This window comes from Scyliorhinus torazame, chromosome 24 (genome assembly GCF_047496885.1).
Source record: "Scyliorhinus torazame isolate Kashiwa2021f chromosome 24, sScyTor2.1, whole genome shotgun sequence".
NCBI lineage: Eukaryota > Metazoa > Chordata > Chondrichthyes > Carcharhiniformes > Scyliorhinidae > Scyliorhinus > Scyliorhinus torazame.
Window position 1 is genome coordinate 49,988,936 of NC_092730.1, and position 7,833 is coordinate 49,996,768.

Here is a 7,833-nt window from a genome sequence, read left to right on the forward strand (position 1 = left end):
CGGTAGCACAGTGGCTATCACAGTTGTTTCACAGCTCCAGGGAGCTGTCTGTGCAGTGTCTGCGTAGGTTTCCTCCGGGTGCCTCCGGTATCTTTCGGAAGTTCGGTGCAGACTAAAGAGGCCGAATGTCCTGCAGGGATTCTCTGGATAACAAATTAGAATCGTCAGAACTCCGACATTGACGGGATGTTTAAGGCGTCTGACTGATCTTCATCATGATGCGATCAAATGTTTGTATCTTTCAGTCTTTCCGCGGTGTTTTATTTACAATGTGTAGAAACATGTGAAACATGGTGTTGAAGTGTTTCCCATCAGTCCATTCAGAACAATCCTTCAGCTGATATGATGGAAATGTAATTTGCTGACAGAAACAACATTCCCAACACTTCACATCTGGCTGCACATCTGGACCAATGCACACAGACGACCTTCTTCCGTTAGTTATTGTGCACATTAAATATCCATGAGGTGGTTTGGTGAAGTCAGGTCATATGGCGAGTTGGCCGAGGGGTGATGGCGATGCGCTGCTAATCCATTGTGCTTTCCAGCTGCGGGTCTGAATCCATTCTCGTCGATGATCCATTTCCTGCGTCTCCGCGTTGGGCCACTTATTGAGGGTGACCTGATGATTCATTCAGTGTCTCAGGAACTAGGATGGAGTTTAGATTCGGAGTTCAACAGGCCTGAGGAGTGAATCTTCTTGCACCAATCTCTATACCGATATTCCGAATCCTCTGTCTGATAATCGATTTAAATCACGACACCAGCTTTGGGCAGGAGTTGGCACCATGAAAACTTGCGGCTTCAGAAACTCCAAAACAGACGCCAGCTTCATCTGGGGCACTGCTGGCAGATTTTGTCTTTCCAGAACCGGCCGCCCAGCCGTGAAATCAACTTCATCAGATGACCTCATTACACTGTAAGACGGAGGAGCAGAAGTATGCCATTCGGCCAATCGTGTCTGCTCCACCATTCAAAGAGATTATGACTGATCTGATATAATCCTCAAACCCACTTTCCCGCCACATCCCCATAATCCTTGTTTTCTTTACTGATTAAATCTTGAACATATTAACTGACCCATCCGCGACAATCGTATTCGCTTAGAAACGATATTTCCACAGATACACTATCTCCTTAGAGAAGAAATTACTCATCATTTCTGGCTTAACTGGGCGGTCCCTTACCCTGAGATTAATCCCTCAGGTCCCAGACTCTCCCACATGGAGAAGCAAACTCTCAGCATCCCCCCTGTCAACCCCCCTGAAAAGGTATTAAATCAGTGATTTTGAATGCTGGGAATTATTCCCTGTCCCAAAGATTAGGTCAGGCCTCTGGATTCCCAATCCAGTGACATAATCTTTCATCCCTCTGAACAACAGTTGATTCGGCTCATTATTAAACATCTTGGGCCAGTGGGCCGATGAATGGCAGATGGAGTTTAATTTGGATAAATGTGAGGTGATGCATTTTGGTAGGTCAAATCAGTGATTGACCTACTCAGTTACTAGTAGGGAGTTGGGGAGAAATACAGAACCAACAGATCGAGGAGAACAGGTTCACACATCCTTGAAGGTGGTGTCGCAAGTGGAAAGGGTGGGGAAGAAGGCATTCAGCATGCTAGGTTTTAAGGTCAAAATATTGAATACAAGAGTTGTGATGTCTTGTTCAAGTTGTACAATACATGCTGGTAAGACCACAAGGGAAATACTGTGTTCAATTCTGGTCACCCTATTTCCAGAAGGATATTGTTGAACTAGAAATGGTGCAGAAGTGATTTACAAGGATGCTACCAGGACTTGATGGTGTGAGTGAAAAGTAGAGGCTGGATAGGCTGGGACTTTTTTTTCCTGGAGCGTAGGAGGCTTATGGGTGATGGCATAGAGGTCTATGAACTAATGAAGAGCATAAATAAGGTAATGAGGAGCATCTGGAACGGGCTGCAAGAGACAGGGGCAGAGGCAGTTATAATTTTGTCTTTTAAAAATCAGTTAGACAGTTACATGGGCAGGGTGGGTGTAGATGGATATGGGCCAAATGCGGGCAAGTGGGACTAGCTTAGTGATAGAAACTGGGCGGCATTGACAAGCTGGGACGAAGGGCTGTTTCCATGCTGCCAACATCCAATACTCTTTGACTCTGTCTGTCTTCCTGATGATATTAGAATTTCCTCCACAGAATTGTATTGAACCGATTGATACATAATATTTTATTCTATATTTTATCCAAGTCAAACAGATTCATCAGGGGATAAATAAAATACTAAGATGAAAGCGAATTGAATGAACAATGTTCCAAAAAATTATATTCCAAAAAGAGCCATGCAACGTTTGGATGGAAAGGTGAAACTTTGAGCGGAGGAAGGAAAACTCGGCTGACAGCAAGTTCCACCGGATTTCTATATCAAATGATCGCGGTGGGACTCGAGCCTCCAATCTTCTGAAAGCTTCATTAGGTTCACAGAAATCAGATGCCTTAGCCATTAAGCCACGCGACCACCGCATGGGACATACGGGCTGATGTTTATCGCATGTGAATAAATACTGTGATTCTCTCTGTTTCCCTAGAAACCAGTACAATGCAGAAGGAGGCCATTCGGCCCATCGACTCTGCATGACCCTCCAATCCTGCACCCCACTCATGCTTTAATTTGGATCTAGACTGGGAAGTTCTGTGCTGTTCCATGTAAAGCAAAAATGAACTTCGAGGATATTTCCAATGCAACTGTTTTTCTTACGCAAACAATTGAATTCGTGAAATTGTGCGTTTCGGGAGCTGGGATTTTCGAGTCTCTCAAGGCTTCTCTCCGAATCCAATGGTCATTTTAAGGTAGATTCAACCGCTCCTCACATAAACACCGGGGCACCGTTCATCGCCGGAATGCAAGAACTTCCTGGAGTGATTCCAGGCCGGCTTTATAATGTTTTGTATGTTTTATAATGTATAATGAATGACCTATTGAACACAGCTGCGATGATCGAGTGGTTAAGGTGTTGGACTTTCCCCAGTAGGTTCGAGCCATGCTCCCAACGACTGTGACTGAAGAATTAATCGATTTTCAGCAAACGGTTTGACACAAAGTTCGTTGCTTAGCAAATTCTAATCTCCTCAGGAAGAGGGTTAATTGTAATTTGGACATCAGCCCGGCTAGTTCAGTCGGTGGAGCATAGGACTCTCAATCCCAGGGTCGTGGGTTCCAGACCCACGTTGGGCGCTTCCATATTGTAATCTGAGAGTGTTGAGCTGAACGGACTGATTTGATAACAGGAACACAAGGATATGTTCCTGAACTGGGACTCCAGAGGCCTGAACTGATCTTTCGTGACAAGATTTACTTAATCTGGAATTGAAATTTCGTCTCAGTAATGGCGCAGAAATGTTCTGCTTCAGACGGACCATATTTCCACAACTGGGAACACATTTACACAACAGGGAATGATCTGACACAATCACAGTGAAGATCTGTCACCGGCACAGTCACGGTTCCAAGAGAGAGAACAGTTACACAGCAGAGAGCTCAGTTACACAGCAGACAGCAGAGAGCACAGTTACACAGCAGGAAAAACATTTAATTGCCTATCTTTGTGGAACAGAAAATCCCTTTTTCCTAAATAACCAGATTTTCCATTTCAGTACCTTGCTGGTTTGCTCGGCACCTTTTCTGTGTGTCATTGTGTGTGTGTCCTGATAGTCTCTTCCTGCTTTACTGTGTGTCTTTCTCTGTCTGTTACAGCCGTGCTGATATTCCGTGTTATTGTCCAGCCAAGGTGAGCTTCACAACACGTGGTTCTCGTTTAAGAGTAAAATAGTTATGTGGCTGCCGCAGAACAGCAATTGCGAACACAGTGGGTCTAAAAAGCTGAGTGGCGCAGCGCAGCGTGTTGGGCCCATAACCCAGAGGTCGATGGATCGAAACCATCCTCTGCTATTTATATTCTCAGTCACCCCAAAATTAAACATGACTCTGTCACTCTGCGGCACATCCGCCTTTTCTTTTCAGTAGATTAGTATCAAAGTGTTGCATCCAGTGTGAACGGGACATTTTCCCCAGGAATGAAGCAGACAGCATTACATCACTGTGAAGCTCAAAGTAACAAAATAGGGAAGCTCTTCAATTGACTCTCTCTGAGGAAAACAGACATCATCTGCTGTGGTGTGTGAGTATTATTGGTACCAATATCACATCTCCACTGACTGGAATGAGTTATGTTTTATTAACACAGTCATGTCATTTGGTAAAGATCAAACCGGGAGTTTTTCAGTGTTTTCAAATCCTTTAACAGCGAGAAGGGGAAAAGTTTATATAATAACTTCCAGGAATACCCCACAGAGGGGCAATAAGCATATATAACAATATCCAATAATAAACTACTATAGAAACCGAGATCACACTTTCGCCACTCGGACGGATGTGAACAATCCAACCAGACTATTTAGAACAAGCGAAGATTCCTGCCTCCAGCTACCTCATTTTCTCCAGCTCTCTTCCTCAGCTCGAAACACACGAAATCACGCAAACGCCTCCGAACAAATTATTATTGCGATGGCCGGGAATCGCACCCGGATCAACTGCTTGGAAGGCAGCGATGCTCACCAGTATCCCCCCATCACATACCGCCGAAGGTTATTGCAGCGAATATATCAGTGCAGAATACGTGAAGAAACGGACAGGGTATTAAAAGGTCGTTTGATCATGGTGTGGGATTCTGAATTTCTCCTCAAGTAAAAGCAGACGCACGCTTTTGCATCCGCGCAACTGGCTGAATACAATGGTTATTTGTACCTGACAAGCCTTTGATTTGATCAGATCAATGCGCTTTCGGAGTGAGGTGGCCGAGTGGTTAAGGGGACGGTCTGCTAATCCCTTGTGCTCTGCATGCGTGGGTTCGAAACCCATCATTGTCGATTTTCCATCCTGCTTTCTCCCAGTGGGACTCATTTTTCCAAAGTTTCTGCAATCACCGATGTGACAATCCAGTCCAAGTTGTGAGGCCGGATTGCATCGAGTTAGAACATAGAACATAGAACGGTACAGGCCCTTCGGCCCACGATGTTGCACCGAAACGAAAGCCATCTAACCTACACTATGCCATTATCATCCATATGTTTATCCAATAAACATTTAAATGCCCTCAATGTTGGCGAATTCACTACTGTTGCAGGTAGGGCATTCCACGGCCTCACTACTCTTGGCGTAAAGAACCTACCTCTGAACTCTGTCCGATATCTATTACCCCTCAGTTTAAAGCTATGTCCCCTCGTGCAAGCCATTTCCATCCGCGGGAGAAGGCTCTCACTGTCCACCCTATCTAACCCCCTGATCGTTTTGTATGCCTCTATTAAGTCTCCTCTTCTCTCCAACGAAAACAACATCAAGTCCATCAGCCTTTCCTCATAAGATTTTCCCTCCAAACCAGGCAACATCCTGGTAAATCTCCTCTGCACCCGCTCCAAAGCCTCCACATCCTTCCTATAATGCGGTGACCAGAACTGTACGCAATACTCCAAATGCGGCCGAACCAGAGTTCTGTACAGCTGCAACATGACCTCCCGACTCCGGAACTCAATCCCTCTACCAATAAAGGCCAACACTCCATAGGCCTTCTTCACAACCCTATCAACCTGGGTGGCAACTTTCAGGGATCTATGTACATGGACACCTAGATCCCTCTGCTCATCCACACTTTCAAGAACTTTACCATTAGCCAAATATTCCGCATTCCTGTTATTCCTGCCAAAGTGAATCACCTCACACTTCTCTACATTAAACTCCATTTGCCACCTTTCAGCCCAGCTCTGCAGCTTATCTATATCCCTCTGTAACCTGCTACATCCTTTCACACAATCGACAACACCACCGACTTTAGAATCGTCTGCAAATTTACTCACCCACCCTTCTGCGCCTTCCTCTAGGTCATTGATAAAAATGACAAACAGCAACGGCCCACGAACAGATCCTTGTGGTACTCCACTTGTAACTGAACTCCATTCTGAACATTTCCCATCAACCACCACCCTCTGTCTTCTTTCAGCTAGCCAATTTCTGATCCACATCTCTAAATCACCCTCAATCCCCAGCCTCCGTATTTTCTGCAATAGCCTACCGTGGGGAACCTTATCAAACGCTTTGCTGAAATCCATATACACTACATCAACTGCTCTACCCTCATCTACCTGTTCAGTCACCTTCTCAAAGAACTCAATAAGGTTTGTGAGGCATGACCTACCCTTCACAAAGCCATGCTGACTATCCCTGATCATATTATTCCTATCTAGATGATTATAAATCTTGTCTCTTATAATCCCCTCCAAGACTTTACCCACTACAGACGTGAGCCTCACCAGTCTATAGTTGCCGGGGTTGTCTCTGCTCCCCTTTTTGAACAAAGGGACCACATTTGCTGTCCTCCAGTCCTTTGGCACTATTCCTGTAGCAAATGCTGGAATGGGTATTAAGGGCGCTGGTTACATCACTGCTAGAGTTTTCCATATCACTTGACATGCGTATGGTGTGTTAGCTTTTATTGGTAGAGGGATTGAGTTTCGGAGCCATGAGGTCATGTTGCAGCTGTACAAAACACTGGTGCGGCCGCATTTGGAGTATTGCGTGCAATTCTGGTCGCCGCATTATGGGAAGGATGTGGAAGCATTGGAAAGGGTGCAGAGGAGATTTACCAGAATGTTGACTGGTATGGAGGGAAGATCTTATGAGGAAAGGCTGAGGGACTTGAGGCTGTTTTTGTTTGAGAGAAGAAGGTTAAGAGGTGACTTAATTGAGGCATACAAGATGATCAGAGGATTGGATAGGGTGGACAGTGAGAGCCTTCTTCCTCAGATGGTGATGTCTAGCACGAGGGAGCATAGCTTTAAATTGAGGGGAGATAGATATAGCACAGATGTCAGAGGTAAGTTCTTTACTCAGAGAGTAGTAAGGGCATGGAATGCCCTGCCTGCAACAGTAGTGGACTCGCCAACACTAAGGGCATTCAAATGGTCATTGGATAGACATATGGACGATAAGGGAATAGTGTAGGTGGGCTTTAGAGTGGTTTCACAGGTCGGCGCAACATTGAGGGCCGAAGGGCCTGTACTGCGCTGTAATGTTCTATGTTCTATGTTCTATGTGCGACATGATTGACAAAATGTAACTACATCTTTATGTAGTCCAGGCCAATTAAAATGTTCCTGGATTTTAGCTTGAGTTTTCCCTTTTCCCAAATGACCTCCCACTGGTACCTCATGTGCAACTCGCAACACCTCTTTTGTATACCCTACCGGCAATACTACTTGATGAACTTCTGCCCACTTTTCTTCCGCCTGCATATGTACACGTCTCCATTTTCTCATTAGGACATCATTTTTACGGGAACAACACTCTGGTATACTCTCAGATTCCTCTTCCGTTTATGCTTTCTGATATATCCGTTTCATTTCTACATCTTTCCGTTGTAACTCCGCCAATTTTCCTGAACTAAAAATATCCGCCTCATCCTCCACCTGTTCTTGTTCTTTTTCAACCATCTGATCAAAAATCGTTTCGGATAATTGCACTTCAACTTCATCTTCACTCTTTGATTTCTCATCTTGTCTTAGCCTGTGACTTTGCGACCTTGTTACTACACAATCCGGAAAAATCCCAGGATCTTCGTCCTTCAACACTTCAGTTGTCTGATTTTCCACTGGTTTATCAACCACGGTAGGCATCACTCCCATCTGCGATGCAGCTATACATTACCCAAGATAAACTGTATTCCTGGACAAGATAGTTTATCTATTACTCCGACTAGCACTTCCCTTCATTGGACTTTCCAACCTTACCTTATATAATGGAAC

The 7,833-nt window shown here is 44.8% G+C and overlaps 1 non-coding gene across 1 annotated transcript; it reads left to right on the forward strand.

The window, feature by feature from the left end:
• The first annotated feature begins 3,141 nt into the window (after positions 1-3,141).
• trnae-cuc (transfer RNA glutamic acid (anticodon CUC)) lies at positions 3,142-3,214 on the forward strand. The gene has a single exon. It is a non-coding gene; the product is annotated as a tRNA-Glu (tRNA).
• The last annotated feature ends 4,619 nt before the right edge of the window (positions 3,215-7,833 follow it).